Source organism: Aotus nancymaae, unplaced genomic scaffold, assembly GCF_030222135.1.
Source record: "Aotus nancymaae isolate 86718 unplaced genomic scaffold, 86718_ANA_hifiasm-v0.15.2.pri h1tg000077l, whole genome shotgun sequence".
Lineage (NCBI taxonomy): Eukaryota > Metazoa > Chordata > Mammalia > Primates > Aotidae > Aotus > Aotus nancymaae.
The window spans coordinates 14,298,753-14,326,390 of NW_026988492.1; the positions used below are offsets into that span (position 1 = coordinate 14,298,753).

At 38.0% G+C, this 27,638-nt stretch overlaps 2 long non-coding RNA genes across 5 annotated transcripts in view; one reads left to right on the top strand and one right to left on the bottom strand.

The window, feature by feature from the left end:
• Nucleotides 1-27,638, bottom strand: part of LOC105715695 (uncharacterized) — a 237,754-nt gene that overhangs the window by 196,481 nt on the left and 13,635 nt on the right. The gene's annotated exons all lie outside the window — the stretch shown is intronic.
• Nucleotides 17,798-27,613, top strand: LOC110567462 (uncharacterized). 2 transcript variants are annotated; one of them, XR_002477869.2, is made up of 4 exons: nt 17,798-18,032; nt 20,166-20,225; nt 25,694-25,761; nt 26,610-27,613. It is a non-coding gene; the product is annotated as an uncharacterized LOC110567462 (long non-coding RNA). The 2 variants fall into 2 exon arrangements; XR_002477866.2 differs by lacking the exon at nt 17,798-18,032 and adding an exon at nt 18,092-18,253.

Genomic DNA, 27,638 nt, shown 5'->3' on the forward strand with positions numbered 1-27,638 from the left:
ATCAATCAAAAAAACTGAAAGAGCACAGACTGACATTCTAAAGTCACACCTCGAGGAACTAGAAAAACAAAATCAAACCAGACCTAAGCCCAACAGAAGAAAGGAAATAACCAAGATCAGAGTAAAACTCAATGAAATTGAAATAACAGCAGCAACAACAAAAATGCAAAAGGTAAATGAAATGAAAAACTGATTCTTTGAAAAGATAAATAAAATTGATTGATCATCAGCAAGATTAACCAAGTAAAGAAGAGAGAAAATCCAAATGACCTCAATAAGAAACAAAACGAGAGATATTACAACTGACACCACAGAAATACAAAAGATCATTCAAGGCTACTGTGAACACTTTTACACACATAAACTAAAAATCCTGGAAGAGATGGATAAATTCCTTGAAAAATGTAACCCTCCTAGCTTAAATCAGGAAGAATTAGATACCCTAAACAGACCAATAACAAGGAGTGAGATTGAAATGGTAATTTAAAAATTACCAACCAAAAAAAGTCCAGGACCAGATTGATTCACAGCAAAATTCTACCAGGTATTCAAAGAAGAATTGTTACCAATCCTATTGACACTATTCCACAAGATGGAGAAAAAGGGAACCTTCCCTAATTTGTTCTATGAAGGCAGCATCACCCTAATACCAAAACCAGGAAAGAACCTAACTAAAAAATAAAACTACAGACTGATATTCCTGATGAACATAGATGCTAAAATCCTCAACAAAATACTAGCTAACCAAATCCGACAATATCTCAAAAAGATAATCCACCATGATCAAGTGGGTTCCATACCAAGGATGCAGGGATGGTTTAACATATGCAAGTCAATAAATGTGATACACCATGTAAACAGAATTAAAAACAAAAATCACATGATCATCTCAATAGATGAAGAAAAATCATTCAACAAAATCCAGCATCACTTTATGATTAAAACTTGGCACACAAAGGACGTACCTCAATGTAATAAAAGCCATCTATGACAAACCCACCGCCAATGTAATACTGAATGGGGAAAAATGGAAAGTATTCCCTCTGAGAATGGGAACAAAACAAGGATGCTCACTCTCACCACTCCTCTTCAACATAGTACTGGAAGTCCTAGCCAGAGCAATCAGACAAAAGAAAGAAATAAAGGACCTCTAAATCAACAAAGAGGAAGTCAAACTGTCACTATTTGCTGATGATATGATTGTTTACCTCAAAAACCTTAAAGACTCCTTCAGAAAGCTCCTAGAACTGATTAAAGAATTCAGCAGAGTTTCTGGATCAAGATTACTGTACAGAAATCAGTAGCTCTCCTATACACCAACACCAAGTGGAAAATCATATCGAGAACTCAACCCCTTTTAGAGCTGCAAAAAAACCAAAAAAGAAAACAGCAACAAAAATTAGTAATATACCTAACCAAAGAGGCGAAGACCCCTACAAGGAAAACTACAAAACACTGCTGAAAGAAATCATAGATGACACAAACAAATAGAAACACATCTTATGCTCATAGATAGGTAGAATCATTGTGAAAATGACCATATTGCCAAAAGTGATCTACAAATGCAATGTAATCACTATCAAAATACCACCATCATTCTTCACAGAATTAGGAATAAAGGATTCTAAATTTCATATGGAAGCAAAAAAGAACCCAAATAGCCAAAGCAAGACTGAGCAAAAAGAACAAATCTGGAGGCATCACACTACCTGATTTTAAACTATACCATAAGGCCATAGTCTCCAAAACAGCATGGTACTGGTATAAAATAGGCACATAGACCAATGGAACAGAATAGAGAACCAGAAATAAACCCAAATACTTACAGCCAACTGATCTTCCATAAAGCAAACAAAAACATAACATGGGGAAAGGGCACCCTTTTCAACAGATGGTGCTGGGATAATAGGCTAGTCACATGTAGAACACAACTGGATCATCATCTCTCACCCTATACAAAAATCAACTCAAGATGGACTAAGGTCTAAAATCTGAGACCTGAAACTACAGAAATTCTAGAAGATAATATTGGAAAAACCCTTCTAGACATTGGCTTTTGCAAGGATTTCATGACAAAGAACCCAAAAGCAAATGCAATGAAAATAAAGATAAATAGCCAGGACTTAACTAAAGAGCTTTTGCACAGCAAAAGGAACAATCAGCACAGTAAACAGACAACCCACAGAGTTGGAGAAAATCTTTACAATCTATACATCTGACTAAGGACTAATATTCAGAATCTACAATGAACTCAAACAAATTAGCAAGAAAAAAAAATCCCACCAAAAAGTGGGCTAAGGACATGAATAGACAATTCTCAAAAGAAGATGTACAAATAGCCAACAAATGTGAAAAAATGCTCAACATCACTAATGACCAGGGAAATGCAAATCAAAACCACAATGCAATATCACCTAACTGCTGCAAGAATGGCCATAATTTAAGAAATCGAGAAACAGTAGATGGTGATGTGGATGCAGTGATCAGGGAACACTTCTACACTGCTGGTAGCAATGTAAACTAGTAAAGCCATTATGGAAAGCAGTGTGGAGATTCTTTAAAAAACTAAAAGTAAGACTGCCATTTGATCTAGTAATCCCACTACTGGTTATCTACCCAGAGGAAAACAAGTCATTATACAAAAAAGATACTTGCACACACATGTTTACAGCAGCAGAATTCATAATTGCAAAATCATCAAACAAACCCAAATGCCCATCAATCAATGAGTGGATAAAGAAACTGTGATATGTGTGTGTGCATGTATATATATGTATATATATATATATATATATATATATATATATATATATGATGGAATACTACTCAGCTATGAAAGGGAATGAATTAATGGCATTTGCAGTGACTTGGATGATACTGGAAACTATTATTCTAAGTGAAGTAACTCAGGAATGGAAAACCAAACATTGTATGTTCTCACTGATATGTGGGAGCTAAGCTATGAGGATGCAAAGGGATAAGAATGATACGATGGACTTTAGAGACTTGTAGGGAAGGGTGGGAGGGGAATGAGATATAAAAGACTATCCAAATAGGGTGCAGTTTATGCTGCTTGGGTGATGAGTGCACCAAAAACTCACAAATCACCACTAAAGAACTTACTCCTGTAACCAAACACCACCTGTACCCCAATAACCTATGGAAAATTAAAAAAAAAATTTTTTTAATTAAAAACACATTTCTACCTTGCAGTAGGAAATTAAAGTACATACTCTGCCTCCCAGCCTGACTTCCCTACTGAGATATTTGAGCTTTTATCATTGTTAAAGAGCTTAATTCAGAGTTTTTCTCCCTAAAGATTTTAGAAATGACCCCCAACACTAATCAGAAAAGAGTTGAACTAGCAGAACTAGATTGTTCCAGATTTTTATTAAATTTAAATAGATTCAAAAGTTACTTTAAGAAATATTTGGACAATTTTATTATCCAAAAAATATATATACCTAATATTAATTTCACATAGAAAAATAACCCAATAGCAAATCTTCATAAACTATGAACTGACAAGTAGCAGAAGAGATTTTACAAGCCAATAGATATGCTTGCCCTCACTATAATTAGAAAATTGAGAATTTACACAAGAAGCTACAATTTTGTAACCATCAGATAGAGAAAGATTAAAAATCTGTATTATTAAGTAAGGATCAGATTACGGGGAATTGGGAATTCTGACACAATGCTCGAGAGAATGTCAACATGATTAAACTATTGTCAAGAGCAAATTATAAAGACTGAGTTAAACTGAAAATGCTTGTGACCCTGGGACCTAGCCATGCCACTTTTTGTACATACCACAGAGGAACCCTCATACAAGGCACAATGGCTATTTGTGAAAGAGGACAATTAGAAATAAACTGGATCACAAAGACAAGAGTCTGCATGAATACATTGTTTTCTATCATATAATGGAATATTGTAACATTATGCTAAAACTGTAATTATTAACATAATAGAATTAAATTTATACATATTAATTCAGATACATCTTAGAAGATTGATATTTACCCAGAACAAAGCATGTTGGAATATAATATTATTTATATTAAAAATATATGTTGTTAATGGTTACCAACATATGTTATTAAAATTGTAAAAGTATTTACTGAACGATAAATACGAATCTAGGATAGGCATTACCTCTGGGGAGAGAGAATGAAAAATGAAATTACAGTGAGGAACACAGAGGGCTTCAAAACACCCAATCACATTTTATGGCTTAAAATAATCAGAGACAAATGTGACAAATATCAGGTATTTATGCAGTAAGGAGTTACGAGTAAGAACCTTCATTTCTTGTCAATCTGAAACATTTTCAAAACTTCTAAAAGTTACAAAAGTATTAAGTGCAATCTTATTTTGCATCACAAAGGTCTGAGATACTGAGTGATACCAGTAAAGAAAATTTGGAAACAGTATGAAAATTAGTTGGTCCTTTTTAAACTGAAGACAAACATTAGTGCAAATAATCCAGTTCTGATATTTCAGCTCTTCTCTTATTATAGCATTGGATGGTCATGTTTCAAACCTTTACGGGGGGAAATTCTGAATTAGGCACTTTAAAGCCTGCAAACTGATTTAGATGATGGAGTGATACAGTGGATAATGATGCCTTATTAGTCCTGACAGTGTCCTGCCGCATCAATCCTACTTAAGATAAAGAAATTGCTTTTCTTTGGATAATTCAGCAGGTTCTTGTGGAGACTGTTTGTTTTATGTAGAGTAAGAGTACCGTGACCCTTGTCAAAAGGTGTTTGAGCAGGAAAATGAAAAATGTTAATAGCTGTGTGCCTTCCTATATAACTCCCACCTTCCAATGGTGTTATTATTAGTACTGTTACTTGTCTGAAGGTTTCATTAGAGGACATCTAAAATAGTCCCAGTCACATGGAACTGTAACGTTCACTCTTTCTGATTTCCCATAAAAATAATACAACCAATATTTATTGAGTATTCACAACATTATAGACGTTATATTATCACATTATGTATGTCTTATAGCAAATACTCTGTAAGGGAGTTATTCCAATCTGACAGATGAGCAAACTGAGATTGGAAATGTTACACTTCCATTTCTGGTACACTACTGTTCAATGTTAGAAACAATATTGTATGATGCAGACATTAAATTAGTGGTCTTCCATGTTTGATAGACAGCAGTTACCTGGAGAGCTTTTAAATGGCACCAATTCCTGAAATTGAGATTTGCGTGAAGGATAATTTTTTAGGTAGTACAGGGAATAACCCTGTAAGGAGGTGGGAGAAGCAGGATTGGACAGAGGGTGACTAAGAATTTGAGGTCTTTGTGAACGGGGCCTCTGCTATCTTAGCAGAGGATGAAATCTCGGAAGACTCTTCAAAATTGTCCTCACTGGAGACAGAGAGCTGGGCCCGTGTATTCTTACATTGGCTGATCTTTAGACTGCTCCAGGGAAGGCCATTTACTGCTGATGTGGGCATTTGCTGGAAAGGAACTCAGCTATGTGCTCTATGAGGTGGGAGGATATCTTGAGCCCAGGAGATAGAGGCTGCAGTGAGCTATGACCAAGTCCCTGAACTCTATAGTCTGGGTGACAGAGCAACCCCATCTGTAAGAAAAAAAAAGTCTGAAGGAAGAGTTCCCAAACCTGCCCTTCACCTGTGGGAAGTGAAGCCCAGCAGTGTTCAGTGAGTATGGATTCTGCTGATTGGAATAAACCTTTCTGAAGATATTTCCCTTCAGTGTGGTGACATGTACCCTGGACTCTCGATGAGATAATTGGCTAGGACTGATCTCAAATGGAAACTACCCCTACAAGGTGTAATCAAGCATGAATCTGCACGAAAAAAAAGAATCCAAGACTTCTAAGAGTAAGCTTTATTCTGGTATGTGGAAGGCTGAGGCATTTCTTGGTAATTTATTGAGTATTCATTCGACTGAGTGTTCCCCTATGCCAGGCACATTTTTTTTCCCCAAAGAATACCTGGCAGTATTTTATAAAAGACTTACCATAGGAACCTTTAATCTTTAATGTCTACAATAGAATAGTAGTAATATTCCCAGAGCGGCACAGGGAGACATCTGTAGTAACCCTGTTGTTGTTTACCATATTAACCTAAACATTGAAGGAGCATTTTTTTTTAAATGCCACTGCAAGCCAGAAAAAAACGAGCAGTTTTTCCAAAATACATACTCCTAGGACACATTCCCAGAGAGCTTAATGTTGTTATCTATGGTGGGCCATTAATTAGGATTTTAATAACCATTGCAGGTTATTCTGATGAAGGTACTATTTAAAGTCCTCTCAGAACAAATAAATTTAAAGAGCTATGGGAAGCACTGGTATCAACTGTAACTTATTTTTAGGTTCAGGGGTACAAGTGCAGGTTTGTGACACAGGTAAACTTATGTCATGGGGGTTTGTTATACAGATTATTTCATCACCCAGGTATTAAGCCTAGTAGCAATTAGTTATTTTTCCTGATCCTGTCCCTCCTCCCACCCTCCACTCTCTGGAAGACCCCAGTGGGCGTTGTTCCCTTCTATGTGTCCATGTGTTCTCATCTTCTAGCTCCCACTTACAAGTGAGAATATGTGGCATTTGTTTTTTTGTTCCTGTGTTAGTTTGCTAAGGATAATGGCCTCTAGCTCCCTCTATGTCCCTGAAAGAACATATTCTTATTCTTTTTTATGGCTGCATAATATTCCATGGTGTTTGTGCGCCACATTTTCTTTATTCAGTCTATCACTGCAAATTTTTTAAAAAAATAATCAATCGCTTTATAAAGCAATGGCATATACCATTGTAGCATAACTACTACAACTTTTGCAGACAATAATTTTATGCCTTTTTGTTTTCCAGGAGAAAGGGGAAAAGGATAAACACCTTTTGAATGTCTTTTGCAGGCTAGACAGATTTCACACAGTTTGCTGAATTCTTAGAGAAACAGTGACATGATGGTTAATTATTAGTTAATTTTTTATGCCATACTCTATTTTAAATAATACTTAAAGGAAGCTAAAATTAGTCATATTCTAACTTTAGAGATGGGAGAAAATGAAATTCAAAAATGTTTAGGTATTTTTTCAGTTTATAGAACATACAATGGCAAAAATTGAACTCAAACGAAAGTCTGCCTCTGTAATACTTTCTTCTTCCCAGATTTTTGCAGAATTAAAACTAATTTCGTAGAGGGAAAATATTTAGTGTCTCTGTGTGTCTCTGAGAGTAAAGGCAGATAATAAATAAAAGAGATCATGGGTAATCATTAGCCCTCACCAAATTTTCCTGCATTTTACTTTCAAAAGTATTGATATTTAGATTTTAGGTTGAAATTTTTCATGATTTTTTTGAGCCTGAAGCTAATTTTTTTCTAGAACATGTAATTGAGAGCAATGCATGAATGGAAAATAGTTTTTTTCATTTTAACTGCATTCTTCGGCTATTTTTATCTTTGAAAAACTTGAAAGGCCAAACTTTAGAGCTGAAATGTTCCATATGTCCAGTTTTACTTAGGAAGAGACTGTTGGCATATGTACAATGGAAAAGCGGAGTACCATGGTCAATAAATCATTGAAAAAAATTGCTTTGAATATGAACAACATGAAATCTGTGTTGTCATTTAATGACTTGGATGTAGCTATGGTTCGTCTCTAATATTTCTTTGTAGAATTAGATGTTTCCTTGTAGGAAAATTAAATGTCCTTTATTTACCCTTTGGGTATGTCTACAAATTATTTCCAATAGTTGATTTGTGATTTTAAACATTCAACTAGGAGGCTGAGGCAGGAGAATTGCCTGAACCCAGGAGGCGGAGGTTGCGGTGAGCCGAGATCGCGCCATTGCACTCCAGCCTGGGTATCAAGAGCGAAACTCCGCCTCAAAAAAACATTCAACTAAGAAGAAAAGTTTTTCTCTTGTCTTTTCTTCTTAATCGCCGTGTGCATCTCTTTTCAAGTACTCCTTTTCATACTCAGTTTCTTTAAAACTGTAAAATGCCTTTTTTGAATAGGTTTGATTGAAGTGTTATTATATTGAAAAATTGAAACTAATTGGAAAGTTGAACGTTGTCCAAATAAAGGAGAAAGTTTTAGTATTTACCCAATGAAACACTAGGGAAAAATTAAGAGTTCTTTTTTTTAAGATTACTGTGTTTTATACAAAAAAATCACAATATATGATTAAGTGGAAAAGTAGGAAACAAAATTATTTCAATTTTTTTGTGAAGTATATCAGACATCCAAAAAACAACCTATAAAATAATATTGAACAATTCCATCAAATCTAAACTTAATGCTCTATATTTGTAAGACATTTTAAACACAGAAACAAGATTTCAAATATGGTTGAGGTTCTCAGCACTGTCCTTTTTTTGTTTTGTTTTGTTTTTGAGACAGAGTTTTACTCTTATTGCCCAGGCTGGAGTGCAATGGCGTGATCTCAGCTCACTGCAACCTCTACCATCCAGGATCAAGCAATTCTCCTGCCTCAGCCTCCCAAGTAGCTGGGATTACAGTCATGTACCACCATGCCTGGCTAATTTTTTATATTTAGTAGAGATGGGGTTTCACCATGTTGGTCCGGCTGGTCTTGAACTCCTGACCTCAGGTGATCTACCTTCCTTGGCCTCCCAAAGTGCTGGGATTACAGGTGTGAGCCACCACGCTTGGCCACACTATCCTTTTTGAATCCATGTTATTCACTCAATCCTCAGTTAACCAGTAATAGGACCTCATCTTTATCATTCTTATCCATGGTTTTATATTGATAAACATATTTTTATATATGTAAGCAGTGCATAGAAATTAGGTGCAACATTTTAAATTTAATGTAAATTTGATAAATTTTCAAACTCTGCAACTTGCTTTTAATCCCCTTCCCAACATTTTTTAGATTTATTCATGCCATACGTATAGATTCAATTTATTCATTTTTTTCTGTTACGTAATGTTGCATGAGGTAACTATGCTACAATTTATTTATCTGTTCCCCTGTGGATGGACATTTAGGTTGTTTCTATTTATTCACTAATATGAACAATGCAACTGAATCTCATTCAATGCCAGTTTCTTCAGTATGTGCACCTATAACTAGGGTTCCTGGATCATTGAGCAAGACCATTTGCAACAATTAGATTGTTAAAGACGATTTCTGATATGATTTGGCTGTGTCCCCACCCAAATCTCATCTTGAATTATAGCTCCCATAATTCCCATGTGTCATGGGAGGGACCTGGTGGGAGATAATTGAATCATTAGGGTGGTTCCCCCATACTGTTCTCATGGTAGTGAATAAGCCTCACAAGATCTGATGGTTTTATAAGAGGAAACCCCTTTTGCTTGTTTTGTCATTCTCCTTTTTGCCTGCCACTAGGTACGACGTGCCTTTGCCTTCTACCCTGATTTTGAGGCCTCCCTAGCCATGGGGAACTGTGAGTCTATTAAACCTCTTTTTCTTTATTAATTACCCAGTCTCAGGTATGTCTTTATCAGCAGTGTGAAAACGGACTAATACAGTTTCCAAGGCATTTGTATACATTTATACATCTACCACCGGGAATTAGTGCTCCTGTTTTTCCAAATTCTCACTAACATAGTTTTGTCAGACATTTAAACTTTTCCCAAAAGATGAATAAGACATTACAGTCTATTGTTTGAATTGGAGTTTTCCTGATGCAATCTTTCGTAAATGCTTTGGCTATGCTAGTTTCCTTTTCATCAATTGCTTGTTTTCTTTTCTTTCTTTCTATTTTTTTTTAATTGGGATGTTTTATTCTTATTGAGTCATACAAATTCTTTAGGTATTCAGAAAGCTAATTCTACATTGGTAAAATTCTCCAATTTTGTTCATTCTAAAAAATTGTAGTAACGATTCTTGGTAAGTTTTCTGTATAAATTTTAGAAGCACATTTTAAGTTTGACAGAAACCTGGTTGAGGTCTTGATTGGGACTGCATGAAACTTACAGTGCAATTTGGGGAAAATGAACACTTTTCTCATATTTCCTCCAAACCACAAGCATGTTACATCTTTTCACTTATTTGGATTCTTTATGTCCTTCCCAAGTGTTTTACACATTCCTCAACAGACATCTTGCATACTTCTCGTTAAGTCTATTTCTAGGTACCTTATTGCTTTATTTGGTGGGTTTGGAGAATACATCATGGTGAGAGAAAGAATCAGTTAAAGTACTACAGACGTAGGGACCAATAATGTTGAAAGAGGCATACAGAAAATGAGTAACTGAAATGAATTTCATAAGAGGACTTGATTCATGGAAGAAAAATCTTAATTACAGTGGCAAAAAAATCTGAATGAAATAGAAATTGGTTTCAGTAACAGTAAAGAATATGCGCTAGAAAGTAGAGGCAACTGGATGTAAATGCCTTCGGGAAGGTAGTTTGTTATTCACATTTTCGAAGAGAAGGGGTCGGGTTATGGTAAGCAGGACCACACAGGGACGTGCCTGGGTCCATCAGGAGGCAGAAGCAGAGAGGAGAGGGCAGAGGCACAGTCTTTACTATGGTTTTCACAGAAAAAAAAATGGGAAAGACAGGCAAAGCAGCTGATCAGGCTTAGGATTAGGTGAAGAGTTTCAGCAGGCTCTAGGCTGCAGGGGTGCCCTCTCATTGTCTTGGCATCTAGCTTTGGGTTATTTAGGGCAGTGGGGTAGTATCCCAGACTTGAGTAGCCTGATAAAAGGAGGCAGGTGGGGGTATGGACTCAGGATTGGTTGATTTGCAAATCCAAGACATGCTCCAGGATGAACTGCTTGCCATCTCTAGGGATTAGCTAACCCAGGAAGGGAGGGTCTCTCCCTGAGTCCACAAATTCCTAAGATAGCAAAGCATCATAGAATATAGAAAATTTTAAAAACATGATTACTATAAGCATTATTAATAAAATTGCTATAAACTTTGCATATAGCTCTTTTGTGGATGCATACTTTTATTTCTCTTGGGTAAACATCATGCAACTGAGTCGTATGATAAGCGTATGTTTAACTTCTAAGGAGCTGCCAAACTCTTTTTCAAAGTGGCTGTACCCTACACATTGACACAGAGAGTGGAAAAGTAGACATTGGAGACTCCAAAAGGTGGGAAATGAGGAAGGCTGAAAAATTACCTGTTGTGTACAATGTTCATTATTTGGGTAATGGTTACACTAAAAGTTCAGATTTCACCACTATGCATTATGTCCATGTCATGGAAATGTAACTGTACCCCTGAAATCTATGAAACTAAAAATAAAAATAATAAGACAGGGTAGATATACTATTTCACATTCCCACCAGCCATAACAGACTTTCCTCATTCATGCTAACACTTGGTATTGCCTTTTTTTTTTCTTTTAGATATAGTCATTCAAGAAATGTATTGACTGTGGTCCCAGCTGCTCAGAAGGCTGAGGTAGGAGGATCGCTTGAGCCTGAGAGGTGGAAGTGGATGAGCCAAGATCACGCCACTGCACTTCAATCCAGGCAACAGAGCAAGACCCTGTCTCAAAAAAAAAAAAAAAAATTGATATGCTATCGTGGTTTTAATTTGTATGCATCTTTTCATGAGCTTATTTGCCTTTGTATATCTTTTTCACTTAAATATCATATCTGTTCAAACATTTTGTGTATTTTTTAATTAGTTTCTTTGGTTATTATGAAATTATAAAGTCCTTGATATAGTCTGGATACAATACCTTTATGAGATATATATTGCAAATATTTTTGTTTTTACAATTATTAATAAATGCCAAGTTTTATTATCTTTTTAATCATTTTAAATTATGTGTTTTTTTCTTTAATCTGTTATTGTGGCTGATTGTATAAACATTTTCTAATTTTTGAACTACATTAAATTCCTGGAATGAATGTCAATTGATAGTGCTGGTTTAATACTTTGTTGCATTTATTCACTAATATGTTCTCCTAAATTTTATACTCATAGATAATCCATAGTTATCTCTTTTCTACCGGCCTTCCTGCATTCTTAATATCAGTGTTATTCTAGCCAAATGATACAAACTGGTTAATTTCTCTTTATCTTAATTTTCTGAGATAGATTGTATAAGAGTAGCTACCTCTTGCATAGTCAAACATATCAGGTCCCAAGTCAGCTCCCTTTATTATTATTATTACATTTTTATTCCTGCAGACTGATTTCTGGGAATGCTTATTATTTTTCTCCAGTCTGCATTGGGATTGGATGCATCCTTGGCTTCCTGCACAGCTTTTGTTCAACAGCGTTCTGGGAATTCTTTGCACTTTTTTCTGCTTTGTGTGCTCTGTTCGTAGGATCTACTCTCTCTCTCTTTCTTTTTACTCTCATTTTGGTGGAACATAACCTCCCAAAGCCTGAAAAATGATCCATGGGGAACACACTTCTCCTGAGAACTTGCATGTCTGAAAATGTCAAGCCTATACGTGCACTTTATTTATTATTTGACTGGAATACAATTCTAGATGATAAACCATTTCCTATACATTTTGAAGGTAATTTTCTATTCTATTCTGTCTTTTAGGGTAGTTATGGAGTAAGTTGATGTCATTCTGATATGTTTGGTATGTGGCCTAAACCTGTCCCTCTAACCCTCTTCTTGTCCCTACAAATTCCTGAAATATCAGAATGATAATTTTAATATCTGTCAGTTTGTTAGTCAATGTGTGATATCTCATTACTTAATGAAATCTCAAAGAATATTTGAACTGAAAGACTAGGAGTCACCTTGTGGATTCCTTTCTACATATTGAGGCAAGAAAATCCACGTACACTAATGTCTTCACTAAGTGGAGAAATCCACCAGACATGGGACATGAGTTAAATTAGACCCATTTGTCAAATAGATGGAATTCTATTCACATTTACTCCATTTATCAAATGAGACAGCTCTTCCTCCTATGTGATTTTCCTCCCTACTTTCATTTACTTCATGTGGAAGAGAAAAGTCAACAGTTTGGGGTGAATGCCAGGAAAAGAGAGTGCTCACCATAGATTTTGATTGTAATATACTCACATATAAAATGTCTTTCAGCCAAGTGATTAAATGAAAAGTTAGAACCTATTGCTGGCATATTGATATGACCTAAAAGACATATATATTGGTTGTAAGTTACCTCATAAATTAAAAGAGGTTCTGCAGTTTTAGCATTATGTTGAAGTGAAACTCACAGCAGTATACATGATTTGTTTTACCAATTAATCTTAAATAGGATAAAGGTGTCAAGACATGAAAAAAATGATCCAATAAAAGGGATATTGTAATACACAGAGATAATGATAAAGCATAATGCCAAACAAGCTAGAAATACAAACTATAGAATTACCTACCCAGAAATACCTATGCTCCGTCCCTCACCCACAAGTCACACCCCGTCTCTCCTCTCCTCATCCTGCACTCCGTGTTCAGGGTGCTAACCTAGTTAAACTTCAGGCTTCCTTCTTCTCCAGGTTCTGATTGGTAATGAAGCGATGTCATTTGTCTGGGGTTCATATTCGAGGTTCATGATCTCAAACCAAGGAAACCGAGGATGTGGACACACAAGTAGTGAGTTTAAAAGCGGAGATTTAACAGGTGAGAGAAAAGAGAAATGCTCTCTCTCGCAGAGAGAGAGGGGCTCCTGAGTGAGTCTTCTTCCGGTTCCATGGTAAAATGCATGGTTTGTTTGTTTTTGAGATGGAGTCTCGTTCTGTCTCCAGGCTGCAGTGCGGTGGCGCAATCTCGGCTCACTTCAACCTCTGCCTCCCAGATTCAAGCAATTATCCTGCCTCAGCTTCCCAAGTAGCTGAGATTACAGGTGTGCGAAACCACGTCCAGCTAATTTTTTTTTTTTTTTGTATTTTTAGTAGAGATGGGGTTTCACCATGTTGGCCAGGATGGTCTCGATCTCTTGACCTTGTAATCCACCAGCCTTGGCCTCCCAAAGTGCTGGGATTACAGGCCTGAGCCACCATGCCCGCCTCCCACCCCAATCTTTTATTATGCAGATGGTTTCTCTAGCTGGCCAGTACCAAGTTACCTGCTTTTTTACTGCACATGTGACAATAAAGAAAAGGGAAGAGAGAACCTCCGTGTGGAATATACCTGGCTTCCGGGTATCCCTTTTCTATTGGCACAGCTGTCAGCATTTACCTACATAAGCTTTTAGCTTGCTTATCTATGCTTGCAGCTTGATTTTTTAGTTTACCTTTTGTAAGAGAAGAAATGATTTGGGGGCTTCTTTTTAGTAAAAGGAAACCTTACTGAAGACTCTTTTACTCTCACTATCTGCCTAAATAATTTCTTTCTAGCTCCTGTATCAGTAATGTCCAATGAGAAATGCTGGGAGAAGATCAGACGGCAGGAGGTGAGACAGAGGTATTTGTTCCTCACCCTCACAATGTCACCGCGGCCCACTCCCAGACTGGCGGGGTGGCAGCCCTCTGCAATACAACTGCTGGCTTCTCTTACAGTCACCACTCTCCCTAGGTTCTGGTGGTATAGTTCCTCCCCTTGCTTCTTCCAGCCAGAGGGTGTTAATGCCTTCCGACTTGTACTAGTCAGGATTCTCTAGAGGGACAGGTCTAATAGAACAGTTGTACATGTGAAGGGGAGTTTATTAAGAGTATTGACTCACACGATCTCAAGGTGAAGTCCCACAATAGGCTGTCTGCCAGCTGAGGAGCAAGGAGGCCAGTCTGAGTCTCAAAACCTCAAAAGTAGGAAGCCGACAGTGCAGCCTTTAGTCTGTGGCTGAAGGTCTGAGGGCCTCTGGCAAACCACTGGTGTAAGTCCAAGAGTCCGAAAGCTGACGTACTTGAAGTCCAATGTTAGAGGGCAGGAAGCATCCAACGGGGGAGAAAGATGAAGGCAGGAAGATCCAGCAAATTAGTTTCTCTCACCTTCTCCTGCTTGCTGTATTCTAGCTGAACTGGCAGCTGGTTAGATGCTGCCAACCCAGATTGAGGGAGGGTCTGCCTCTCCCAGTCCACTGACTCAAATGTTAATCTCCTTTGGCCACACCCTCACAGGCACACCCAGGAATAATACTTTGCATTCTTTAATCCAATCAGGTCGACAAGCAATATTAACCATCATACTACTTTGTTAGACGTTGGTGTAGCACCACAGTCTCCTGGTTAATTTCCATTCACTTACACTCTTTTGAGTATGCTGACACTTCCTCCCAAAACTCTGACTGATACAGCCCATGTGCCAGCCCCCTCTCCCATCATATTCTGGTATGTACATTTTACTCCAGCCATAAGGAACTACCTAAAGTTACCTCAAAGCCCCTAAGCTTTAAGTATACCAGTTATTCTCATTTCTCTTCACATCCCTCTCATATTTGTCATTTAAAACTCCCTTCACAGTTGATCTTCATGGGAGACCCTTGCTTGACTCCTGAATATATCTTCAATGTCTAAAGTCTATGCATGTTTGCATACACCTTATCATTACATTTTCAAATACTTCAGTAATTTAATTTTTGATTGATACTTTGTAATTGTATATATTTTGGGGATACTTTGATATTTCAATACATGTATACAATATACAATGATTAAATCAGGGTAACTGGGATATTTATTCCTTCAAATACGTATGTTTTCTTTGTGTTAGGAACATTATAATTCTTTTTTTCCAGCTATTTTGAACTATGCAGTAAGTTATTGTTAACTATAATTACTGCATCATTCAGTAATTTTTAAACTTCCTTTTCTAGATCCCTGTCTGCACTGAATGGAAAGCATCTTTAGAGCAAATATTTAAAAATTTTTTAATTTGAAAATTTTTAGACATGGAGTCTTATTCTGCTACCCAGGCTGGAGTGCAGTGGCATGATCATAGTTCACTGCAGCCTCAAACTCCTGGATTCAAATGATTCTCCCACCTCAGCCTCCCAAAGTTTTATCATTACAGGTGAGAGCCACCACACCCTGCCCAGATGTTATATCTTCATCACTGTCTCTTCAGCATTGATGAAGAGTCTGTTGGTACAGATCAATGACTAGAAAGAGACTGTAAGCATTGAAGAGAACCGGGAGATTACTCCAGTTGTTGAACACAGAAAATAATATCTTGGTGACTATAAATCACAAGGAAGAAGAAAAAGACTATAAAATGTTAATATGAATAATGTCATAGCTTTGGATACCAGTGCCACAAGTTAGAATGTGCAGAGAGGCAAATGGCTTAGGAGGAAAAAGAAGTTAAAGGCATCTCTGGGATGCAGGTGGAGAGGTGGACGGCAGCTTTGGGGAAACCAGTGAGCCTGGATACAAATATGGGCATGTTTTTGCTTTGGGGAATTGAGGCCAATAGACTGGCTGAGATTTCAGAGGGAAATAGTCATGTGTGAGCCGTGTGAGATCAAGGAATCTGGGCAAGGAGCCCACGAAGCAGAAGCACTGAAGAAAAGAAAGATGAGAAGAGAGAGCGCCCTGCCTCTTGGTGCCACTGAGATTTTGATGGAGGGGTTTCCAGGAAGACAGAGTTAGGGACAAAAGTAACAGGTGAGGGGAAAGAAAAGGTCAGCAGGATTAAGAATTATTAACCCATTGCATATTTTGGAGGCAGATGTCAGACTGAGAGGGTTGAGGAAGGAATAGGAAGGAAATGGCAGAGAAAGGACATGTAGTTTTTAGAAATTTTGAGGGGATGATGATGTGAAAAGGAAGCAGCCTTTTGAAATGGGTAGGGAAGCCTACCTAAGATTTCTTTGAAATTGTTTCCAAAAGCATACAGAGAGTGACATTTTCTTTTTTTTCTTTTCTTTTTCCTTTCCTTTCCTTTCTTCCTCTCCTCTCCTTCTTCTTTCCTTTTCTTTCTGTTTTTTTCTTGAGACAGGGTCTTACTCTGTCTTCCAGACTAGAGCGTAGTGGTGCAACCACAGCTCACTGCGGCCTCAGCCTCCTGGGATCAATTAATCCTCCCACCTCAGCCTCCCGAGTCTCTGGGGCCACAGTCACATGCCACTACACCAAGCTGAGTTTTAATTTTTTTGTAGAGACAAGATCTCACTACGTTGGCCAGGCTGGTCTTGAACTCCTGGGCTCAAGCAATTCTCCCACCTTGGTTTCCCCTAAGTGCTAGGATTATAGTCATGAGTCATTACGCCTGGCTGGAAATACCATTTTCAATCTCATTTATGCTTCTGCATTTGCAATTTACCTCTGCTGTCCTTTGGTTGAGAGGTAATCATTGGCAGCATTACGCGTTCCAGCATTCCAGGACACAGATCTGTGTATATCTTATTATTTTCATAACCATGTACAGCACATTTACACTTTGCTTTATAGCATTGCCTCAGCCATTCTGCCGATGATGCTCCCAAGACTTCAGTATGTTCTCTTTTGATCTCTTTAATGGAGTGAACTGTTTGCTTCATTCAGACATTCCTATGCCCCTTTCTTATGCTCCTTATGCCCCATTTCCAGTCTGTACTTCCCCTTTTTTAGTGAAACTCCTAAAGCAAGTCTTGGCATTAGGTAGTCCATTCAAGTTTAAGGTTGGGAAATTTGGTTTTTCCTATCAGAAAATAGAAAACATCCCCTGAGAACTCATGATTAAAAGGAAAAGAAACAGTCCTAGTTCCCTGATTCAATAAAGAGAAAGAAAAAGTGCTCATTTCTTCCTAAGAAAGCTTTCAATCAAATTAAGAACACCAAGATTTTTATTACACAGAAGCTCCCAAGATGACTTTATAGGACTGGATAATCATCTTCTAATTCATTGCAGGAAAAGCTTGAAAAGGTGAATGCAAATCCCACTGTGGTGCTTCCTCAGAAAACAGCAAGTGAAGAGCAAGTTGATGAGACATAGGACAAAATAAACCCTGTGAGCAGACACATGTGACAGACCCAGCTGCAAAAGTGGAAAGTGTGAACTGTGTTATTTCAGTTAGGGCAAGGAAATAAAATGTGATTCTAAAATGGAAAAAAAAAAAAAAAAAGAGGAAGCTTGGAGATAATAGCAGCTGCTGAAATTGAAGAGTTGGCACCTTGCTTGCAAAAGGTATACAGGAAGAATAGACCCAGAGGGAAAACGTAAGAAAACCTCTAGAGGTGGGTGGATTTTTCCTTTTTTTTCCCCCTGTCATTGCATTTGAAGATCGATTCTGCCTTGGAGGGCTCAAAATTCTTTGTATTCTTGCCGTGGTGATAACAATCTATGTTGCAGCTCAGCTCGTGCAGTCTTAAGGACACAAGCATAGGAATTCTATTATGATAGTGCCTGACTTGGTGCTAGAGACAAAATGAAGAGGACAACTTGTACTGTTAATAGAGTAAGTAGATTCCTAAATGTCAGTAGACGTGCAATTACATTTTTGAGCCCAACGATGCAAGTTTTGAAGTTCAGTATTCTGATATCTGGATGTAGGTAAATAAATGATGGTCACTGCTTTCTATCCTTCAAAAACTTAGAAATGGTAGGAAAGCTTGAAATTGTGGCTTCTCTGTAGAATTTGAAAAACAGAAGCTGGATCCTTGTTCCCAAGCAATGTTGGAACTAACGGAGAGTAAGAGAGTAAACTGGAGTGCTGTGAAACAGTATTTTTTTAACATGCTTTTATTTAACCTCTTCTTTACTTCTTAAAAAGTGTTTCTACCTGTCATTCTGTACTCTAATTTTCTGATTCTAAATATTTCAATTTTGCATGCATTCTCTTCTAAACAGTAACAGGAAATATTTTCCAGGGGATTTTATATTGTATTTAAATTTCTTTTTGTTTTATTTATGTATTTATGTATGTAATTTTTGGGGGGGACAAGGTCTCACTCTGCTGCTCAGGCTGGAGTGTAATTGTGTGATCTTGGCTCACTGTAGCCCCGGCTTCCCAGGCTCAAGTGATTCTCCCACTTCTCAGCCTCCTGAGTAGCTGTGGCTACAGGTGTGCTCCACCATGCCTGGCTATTATTATTATTATTTGTAGGGATGGTGTTTCACCATGGGTTGCCCAGGCTGTCCTTGTATTCCTGAACTCAAGCAATCTACCAGCCTGGGCCTCCCAAAATGCTGAGATTACAGGTATGAGACACCATGCCTGGCCTTTATATTGTATTTCTTCTCAGAGCCTGGAACACTCAGATGTCTCCTCCCTTTGAACAGTAAAAGTCATGCTCATTGCACCTAGGAATTTTATAACTATTTAACTTTAAGAAAAAATCATTGAAATGATGATATAAACTCCTCCATTAAATATATTCACAAGGACTTTCCACTTGATGGAAATCAATATTGTACCAGATCTGTCCTTCATAAAATTCAGGAGCAATGTCACTTTGTTTATAATACTTTACCCAAAGCACTTTGGCAGACACTTCTACAGCAACCCTTACACCTAAGGCAGCATTGTAGATAAAGAGTAGATTTCCTGGTGGTTCTGGCAGGAATGTGTAGAGGTGATCTGCAGAGTCAACGTGTTCAGCTTCCAATGTGAATTACATATCCCTGAGAGGTTATGAAGAGGGAACCCAGTTTTCCCATGTACCTATCAAGATGACATGTTATATTCACTCTGTTTATATGAAGAAAAGCAAATTTACCCAGGTATTCTTGATACCGTCCATGGTAGAGGTTATTGTTTTGTTGCTAGTATCCACATCTGGTTCGACTTTTTCTTTGGAGAACGATTCTATAACCAATCTTAGTCCATTTGAGAACTATTGATATTGATATTGATATTGATTCTGTCCCTTGGCTGCAGGGACAGAACATGACTCAAGTCAGGCTTATTGTTCTCCCAGTCACAATGATTGGCTCAGGAATGGGCAAGAGCCCTAACCAAAATCAGTGAGATAATATCTCTGGAAAATTGCAGAACAGGTTGAAAGGAAGATGTGTTATCTTTGTCTATTCAACTTAACATTGTGGGGATGCAAGCCTAGAGCTGCTGGCAGCTACTCTGTCATTTTCCTGTGTTGATGCCATGCTGTCAGTCATGAGGGTGACTGACTGAGCATAGCATTAACATATGGAAATCCAGTAGCATGATAACTTCTCATGAAGAAAGGAAGCCTTTACAGAATAAAGTAGTCATGTTAATATGCTAACATGGGGCTGCCAGTCTGGGTCTCAGCTTCTCGTGGTCTCTGTTTCTGCTGACATTTTTGGGAGCTTCCTCTCCTTTCCTATGCCTTATGCCTTCCGCTTACTCATGGCTTTTAATTGCTGTTTTTTCTCTATTTGTGTCCTAGTTTCTGTGCTCCTCTGCTGTCTGGCTCCTGTTATATATTTTTCATATTTAATATGACCAGGTAAGCAGGTCTGATTGGGTTATTGACTATCTAGTACACAGTGCTCCAGTTAAGAACATATATACTTTTTAATATGATATGGTTTAAAAATAATATTTTATGTTATATATAGGACACATGCTTTTAAAATTGTTTACTGAGCATCTACTGTGTGCTGGGTGCATTGTTTTGTACATGTTAATCCATATTAACACATTTAATTCTCAGCAAAAAGTTACCACTAGGTAAGAATTATTATGGTCTTCATTTTATAGATAAGCCAATTGGAAAATTTAAATAATTTACCTGAGGTCACACAATTAAAAGAAAAAGAGTAGTATTCAAACCTGGATCTAAAGTCTATATTATTAATGCATTAAGGTATCAATTATTAATTAATAATTATTAATGCATTAACTTCCTCTCTAACCGCTCTGGATAACCTGGCCATGTCCTGTCATAGGCCATTGACTCCATTCATGCTCCATCTATATGCAAGGATCCCTTTGTGTCAGGGGTCAACCCCCAGGCAAATCACCACTGTGCAACGTGGCATGGTGACTCATATAAGAAAGGCCTTCTGTCCTCTTCGTTCAAAGGGGCCTGTAGGTTAGGGCTCTTCCCCAGCATTTGCTAGAAAAATATGCAACTTTCTGTCATTGTTTCTTCTTTCAACAGCAATACATGGTTAAACAACCCATGTCTCATACTGGATTGGGGGGATGTGGCACACGGCTCCTATACCCATTTCCCTGCTCCCCTGCAGCCAGGCCAGTCATTCATATCCCTATTTTCATTTTGCCCAAATGCATTGTCTGCAGAGCACTTATCACAATGCTTACTTCCAAATATGTACCTATGTGTTTATTTTTCCAATGTTTATCTCCTGTGTTTCTGCAAGGGCAGGAAATATAACCTGTTTACCAGCACTGGAACATCAGCTGGTTCTGGCTGTGGCGGGTGATCCATAAACATTGTTACATAAATAAATGAGCAAAGAAATAAATGATGAATGTCTTATCTGGATTCCTCTTTTAGGGAAAAGAAAGTCTAACCTAGAGATAAAAGTGGCAATGCCCCGAAACTAAAGCAAGTATATCAGTCAAGATTCTGCAGAGAAATAAAAGCAATAGGATATATATCCATTGGCAGAGGCAGTATGAGGGGTTGGCTCACATTATTACAGAGGCTGAGAACTCCCATGATCTGCTGTCTGCAAACTGTAGGCCCAGAAAAAGATGGTGGTGTTGTTCCAGTCTTAGTCTGAAAACCTGAGAACAAGGGGAGCCAATGGTAAAAGTCCCAGCCCAAGTGAAAAAGCCTGAGAACCAGGGGTGCCAGCATCTGAAGGCAGATGAAGATGAATATCCCAGATAAAGCTGCAAGCACCTTCTCCCTTCCTCCATCTTTTTGTTCTATTCAGGCCTTCAATGGATTGGATAATGCTCACTGGTGAGGGCAATTTTCTTTACTCAGTCTCCTGATTCTAATGATCGTCTCTTCTGAAAAAACTCTCCCATACGCACCCAGAAATAATGTTTTACCAGCTATCTCGGCACCCTTTAGCACAGTCAAGACGATATGTAAAATGAACCATCACAAGTCATTTGGGAAGACAAACAGGATACTGATATTGTGTATCTAACGTGTAGCAGTTGTATGTCCAATAGGAGGCACATTCAGTGACATTTCTTACTAAAGTTCAAATTGAGATTATTTGAAGTCCTGATATCTAGTCTGCTACTACCCATACTCCTGACCATTGGTGGACGATGGTGCTTTTTCCAGGCTGGTGTGGATCCTGCTAAATTTAACAGTATAAATATGTTGTGTATGTATAATTTGTGTGTGTGGTATCTACATGCAGGCACATGTATGATGGTGGTTGAAGGGAATGCTATTTTTAAAAAATAGGAATAATACCGATATTTACATCCAGATAACATGGACAATATGGGTCTGTTTTGTATCAATAGATGAGATATTTAAAAACTTGATTGCGTATTTAGATATGTACACATTATAGATTGTCTTTCAGAAAGTACATTATTCTCTGTGCATCTGAGAACAATCTGTTCTTTTTTTTTTTGACCCATCTGCTATATTTACCACATTGAAGAGAAAATGTTCTTGATTGGGTTGAATTTTACTAGTTTAAAGTCATTGTACTGAGAGGTTTTGAACAATAACAGATCTAAAAATGGCTACTTTGTTTCTTACAAAAAGGCCTATTTAGATTGATTCTTGAATGTGGCGGTGTGTGGACGGTGGAAAAGTGAGGCAAGATCATCGTTCCAGGGGCTGCATCTTATTCTGTCTATCCACATGCTGGTACATGTGTTGTCAGCATGGCCGGCCAAACAGAAACAAAACAGCCACCACCAGTGTTTGAGAACCCTACAACATATTCCAGCATTAGGAGACAAAGAGCAAACCCACCAGTGGTATTTGTTAAATGTCAGCAATAGGAAAGAACGGCAAAGACAGATTTCAGCGGAATTTGCAAAGTTCTGGATATAGCCATAAGATGCAGTGAAAGAACTTACTAGCAGGGAGAACATTTAAGTTTGGGCCCTGTCTCCTCCGTTTATTACTTGTGTAAAAATGTCAGATCTTAAAGGGGAAAATATAATGAGTAGGATTATATATTCATGCCAATTACCTAACGTTTCATAATTTTGTCTACTTTGGGGATGACAATAGCTATTGTTATCCATGTGATACAAGGGTCAACTGAAGAACGATGACGTTCGTAAGTTTGAAAAGGAGACCTTTAGTTCTCACGGAGGGTTGCAGCCTCCAGACTAGCCATCTTGAAAACTGAGAAGCGACCTCCAGCAAAAGTTGAGAGCAAGCACTTCGAGGGAGGACAGAATATGACAGAAACTTATGTTGAATCTGTTAGCTAGCTATACATATTCAAGAAGTTGTAGGCAGAGTCATGAATATTTATGAAAGGAGAAGCATGAACATGTGCAGTTGAGTTTCTTGCCTCTTTCTGGGTCCCATGTACAAAAAAACTTGCAGTGTTGGCATGATCCAAAGGTGGAGTTTTCAGCCCTCTGACCCAAAAGGTGAAGCAGAGGATACAAAAGCTCTTGCTGTGCATCCTCTGTAGACTGGACATAACCACTTTTTGGTGGGGGGTCTCTTATGAGGAAGGGATGCCTTGTGAAACTGGCAAGCTGTCATGTCAAAACTGTGAAGAGGGCGGGGGAGTCTGGTCACAGCATCAAATGATTGGCTAAAGACAATAAAAGAGTAAGTCATCTGTTTCCTCTTTGCCAGAGCTGGTTTCTGCTTACTCCTCAGAAAATAATTCTGGTTAAAGATTAATAAGAAATGGGCATCTTAATGTATGTCTCACCTCCCATCCCATGATGGCCAGGAACTCTGTTTTTAAGGTTTCTTTGGGATCCCCTTGGCCTAGAGGGAGTCCATTCGATAAGTTTAGAGACTTGGGGTTTTATTTTGAGTTCTCACAAGTTAAAACCCATGGCAAATCATTTACAAAAGCAACTAATCCTAGGACAAAACCTTGGGCTTGGGATCTATGAGTGCCCCAGGTGGAAGAAGGTAGGGGTGGGAGAAGTAATCTGCATGTTGAAGATGATAAACAGTCTCCTTGGTGTGGGACTTGGAGTCTGCAAACCTGTGTTTGCATTTCTGGTTCCACCAGTGTCTTAGTTCATTTTGGGCTGCTGTAACAAAATACTAGAGACTGGGTAATTTATAATGAGCAGAAATGTGCTGGCTCACAGTTCTGGAGGCTGAAAAGTCCAAGAATGGGGGGCCAACATGTGCTGAGGGACTTTTTTGCTGAGCCATCCCACAGCAGAAAGAAGGGCCTAACTCCCAGACCTTTCAAAGTCCCGCCTCTCAATGCTGTTACAAACGGCAACTAAATTTAAACGTGAATTTTGAAGGAGATAAAAATATAGAAATCATGGCATTCCAAAGGGCCCCTAGCTCTCCAAAACTCATGTTCTTCTCACATACAAAATAAATGAATTTCATCCCAATGGCCCCCAAAGCCTTAACTAGTTCCAGCATCAGTTGAAAAGTTGAAAGTCTCATCTAAACATCATGGCACAATTCATTCTGAAGCAAAGTGCTCTCCAGCCATAAGCGTGTGAAATCAAACAAGTAATGTACTTCCAAAATACAACTGTGGGACAGGCGTAGGATAGACATTCCTGTTACCAAAAAAGGAGTAAAGAAAATAAAAAACAAGGTAACTTGGTCCAAGTAAGTGAAAAACCCGACAAGGCAAACAACATTAAATCTTAGGGCTCTGGAAAAAATCTTCAGTGAATTTTCTAAAAAGAATGTTTTAGGCCGGGCGCGGTGGCTCAAGCCTGTAATCCCAGCACTTTGGGAGGCCGAGGCGGGTGAATCACGAGGTCAAGAGATCGAGACCATCCTGGTCAACATGGTGAAACCCCGTCTCTACTAAAAATACAAAAACTTAGCTGGGCATGGTGGCACGCGCCTGTAATCCCAGCTACTCAGGAGGCCGAGGCAGGAGAATTGCCTGAACCCAGGAGGCGGAGGTTGCGGTGAGCCGAGATCGCGCCATTGCACTCCAGCCTGGGTAACAAGAGCGAAACTCCGTCTCAAAAAAAAAAAAAAAAAAGAATGTTTTAAAGCATAGCTATCCCAGTGAAAGTTATTGTCAGGGGCAAGGTAGGAAGAAAGGAGAGCGGTAGATTTGGACAACTCCACATCAAACCTTTGTCTGAAGAATTTCTCAGAGACTTTATTTAAATTTAACAGGCACATATTTCATGCTCATTATGCTCCAGGCACTGTATGTTAATTAGTATTAACGTACTAATTCTATGAAATAGAAGATATTATTATCCTCATCTTACTGGTACGAAAAATGGAGACGTAAAATTTATAGCTCAGGGTCTCACAGCTAAGAAAAAGAGCCCTGATTATCTGGACCCTGGTCTTTACTTTTAACCCCTTTCATATGCTAATAGCTTAAAGCCTGGCCCTTGACTCAGCAATTCCCTCTATTTACCTGACCACAGAATCCATTTTTTTTTTTTTTTTGCAGAACATCCATGGGACTTGTTCTAGCCTAAAACTGTTTTTCTTACATATTCTAAGCTTAGCCTAAAGTTCCCCATACATAGTGAACTGTAACCTAACCAGATGTAAACAGGCCGTAACCTACCCTTGTAACAAGTAGCTGACTCTCAGCCAATCACAGGAGACAACTATTCAAACTGTCTTCAAATAAGGCAAACACTGGGCTTAAATCAATCCAACAGTTTCTGTACCTCACTTCCATACTTCATTTTCATTTTCCATACATCACTTTCCTTTTTCTGTTCATAAATATGATCTGACCATGTGGGAACCCCAGCATCTCCCTGAACCTAGTCTCTTTGAGGGGGCTGCTCAATTCGTGAATTATTCTTTCCTCAGTTAAACTCTGTTAAACTTAATTTATTTGTCTTAAATTTTTATATTAACAGATGCCTTCAGAAGTGGAATATGAAGGAGAGTTTCCAGTGACGCCTGAAGCTTCTAGTGACCAAGTGAGGTAACTGCCAGGTTTACTGTGCCCATTGCTTTCTCACAGCAACTAAGTTCTCTCTTGGATTCCAAAGCTTCATAAGGTTTTGTTTTGAGCTATTTGAGTTTGTTTGGGCAAACATTTGGTTTGAATTGGGTTCAGAAGTTGTGACAGAAACCAGCCTGGGCCCAGGATCAGATGAGATCTGATAATCAGCTATACTGTATTCAGTTGCACACTGAGATTTTGCCTGACTGGAAACTGACAGTAAATGGCAATACTGCAAGGGATACAAAGTCTAAATGTCAAAAATTTGCAGAAATTTTTGTGTTATATTCTCTTTGTTTCTTTCTCTTGTGTGCTTAGGAAGGGAAAAATTATTGGCTAAGTTGATCAAGAATATCTGAGAGCCAAAGCCAAGATTCCATGTAAGAATGGGATCCTTAATTTCAGAATAACTGAGCACGTTACCTTTTGGCTACATCTACCTGTACTGGACTCCAGAAACACCAAATGCTTACAGACCTGGTAAAGTCCTACTAAAGACAATTTAAAAGTACAGTGAAACATTCCAAATGAACAGCAGTGCACTTTAAAAAGTACTTTTAAGAATAAGGGCTCCCAAATTAGTTTAACCCAGATATAACTATTAATATGCAGAAGTTTCTAAAAAATATTAAAAGATTTTTGTTGTCATGCTTAAAACGCATTTTATAAGAGGAAAATAAAAAGCTGAAACCACTAGTTGATAAGAAAAATTAATTCTGTTAATCTTTTGTGTTAGTTGCTATACTACTCTAGAGGCTAGAAGAATGCAAAACAAATGTTTATAAAATATAGGCCCTCAGGCAAAGTAGGTTTGCTTATTTTTTCAGAGCTATCCATACTGAGTCCATGGATAGAGGATGCGTTCTTTGCCCTGTTGCTTAATGGGCTTTGACGGAAACTGTAAGTTTTGCTAAGAAACGGGAGTTAAGAAGACTGTCTGTTGAACCAAATAAGTCTCCATAATATACCTTTCTGGCATTTAGTTGACTGTTTTGAAATGCCTTCATAAAATAAACTTATGTATAAAAAAAATCTCCATTTGTAAGGGTGTTTCCCTTTGTGCATCATGAAGAGAGGGAGAACTGAGTCACTAGAAAGTCTTACTATTGATTTAAATTTACATAACAAGTCTCACCTTTGTTTAACATGTGCTTTCTGACTATCTCTTCTGAACTGGACTTTCAGCTACACCCTCCTTTCTTAATTTGAACAGTGGTACATTCTTTAGGCCTGAAGTTTCAGCTCTGTGTCTTTGAGATACAAATTTTCTACCTTGTTTTGCCTAAGACTTACCCATTTAGAAGTGCAAATTTAGGGATGCCCAGCTAACAATTGCTCAGGGCAATGAAACAGGAAATTCAAGAGTGATAGTGTAAATAAGGAAAAGAAAAACTATTTGGAAGCTGACAAGTGAAAAATCATTATGAAAACTGTAATATTTTCTTCTGTCTGTATGTCTGTATGCTTATATGTGCAATGTGTATGTGATATTTCTATGTGATCCAAGATGATATTTAGTAAATAAAACTAGCTTTAAAATTGTTGGTAAAATAAAATAGGAATATCTTCAAAATTGTTAGCATAAAATATAATGCAGACATTTTTGCCCGGATTTACTGATCCAACAGGTTTATATTGTATCTAATAGATGTTTTAAGAGTATAAAACCGCCCCTTCTATAATATTTTTTATGCTTGCCTTGTTTATGAGCTTATGTCTTTGGTTTTGAGACTTCAAATTCTGAAGTCTTGGCAGATGGCTATAGAGAGGCCTAGGGACATGTGTGACCAAATTACCTGTGACACCAGCTGCAAGTCAGAGACAAGCCCAATAGGGCCCTATCCTTCCTGGCCCAG